The 1,430-nt window shown below is 30.9% G+C and overlaps 1 protein-coding gene across 1 annotated transcript in view; it reads right to left on the reverse strand.

Moving 5' to 3' along the window:
* The window catches only part of LOC107631875 (probable methyltransferase PMT2), a 4,667-nt gene extending 3,803 nt beyond the window's left edge, over positions 1-864 (reverse strand). Inside the window, exon 1 of the mRNA XM_016335447.2 lies at positions 295-864. The gene's annotated coding sequence lies outside the window, so the exon portion shown is untranslated. The remainder of the gene's footprint in view (positions 1-294) is intronic.

Consider the following 1,430-nt stretch of genomic DNA (forward strand, 5'->3'; position numbering starts at 1 on the left):
GAAAAAAAAAAAAAAAAAAAAATACAAACTGAGATAGTAATCGAAGAGAACCAAACAAAACTTTGAACACCCACTTATGAAGAAAGCATGCAATATTGCAAAAAGGAGCCAAATTCAGAGCTGTAATGAATACCCACGAAAGCTAATTACACAAAAGCAACTGAAAGCACATAAAAAACTAAACTTTAGATACCAGGAAGGAAGGGGAAATTTTGGGAGAAACGGAAAACATAAGAAGAATAATAAGAAAGGAAGAGAATTTAATGATGGGAATGGAAAGTCGAGATCTCTTACCGATCATATAATAATGGGTTCAGCAATGGTGGAAGGATCTGCGATACCCCAAGAACAAGTATTGGAAGAGATACTGAAAATTTGGGAACTTTATTATCTGATATTTATTTCTGAGCAACCCAGCAATGATTTCTGTGCGTGGCTGCACACCACAGTGTAATGTGTTGTAGATCCGGTTGGAGAATGAGTGAGAGACTCTAGTCAATTGTAGGTATAAAAGCAAGTAGCTTTGGGACTTAATCACAATAAATAGGAAGGAGAGAAAGAAAAAGTGGGAAAATAACGGGAAACAGCTATGTTAATCTGTGTGTTCTGCCACTGAACCACACTGTTTACGCTTTTTCCAGATTTACAGTGATTGGTATGAGTATGACTATGATACGATATGATTAGTATATGAATGAATTAGAATTACAATTAGAATTTTGAATAAACAGAAAAAGAAGTTGTGTTTAACGAATTCCCCCTCTATCCTCTATTTTCTGTTATTCTTGTTAAAATTGCAGTATACCTATCTGTCCTTGCTAATTCAGGATTACAATATTACTCCAGATCTTTTCTTTTCTTTTCTTTTCTTTTCTTTTCTTTTCTTTGGTTATATATACCTAGGTCAAATTGTTCTCACAAAAACGTGTTTTTTTCACCTTAATAATTCAGGTTCTTGAAATTTTAACACACCCCTCTCGTTATTATGTCAATAGCCTAATAAACCTTCATTAATAAATAAAAGAAAATTTAATTTATGACAATCTTTATTTTTAAAATTAATTTTTGTAATTGAATTAAGTCTACTTAATTTTAATATAATATAAAAATTCAGCGATAATTTTTCTTATAAAATATCAAAGTCTCACATCAGGATGTATAATTAAGTATAGATGATGATTGTGAAATGGAGGTAGGGCTCATGTACTTCAAGTCCCTTCAGTTTTCTTTATTATATTGGGCCAACATAGATTTTTCATGTATAAGATTAATTTAATGTGCACGCGTTTACTCCACCGCCTTAGAATTGTGTTTTCCAAACTCATCAAAGTCAATTTGTCTTAGTTGTCAAGTTTTTTAAAGTTATTAAACACTAATATTTTAATGACTTTTGGATTAAAATATTCATAATAATAAAAAGTTTAGTGACT

Source organism: Arachis ipaensis, chromosome B03 (assembly GCF_000816755.2).
Source record: "Arachis ipaensis cultivar K30076 chromosome B03, Araip1.1, whole genome shotgun sequence".
NCBI lineage: Eukaryota > Viridiplantae > Streptophyta > Magnoliopsida > Fabales > Fabaceae > Arachis > Arachis ipaensis.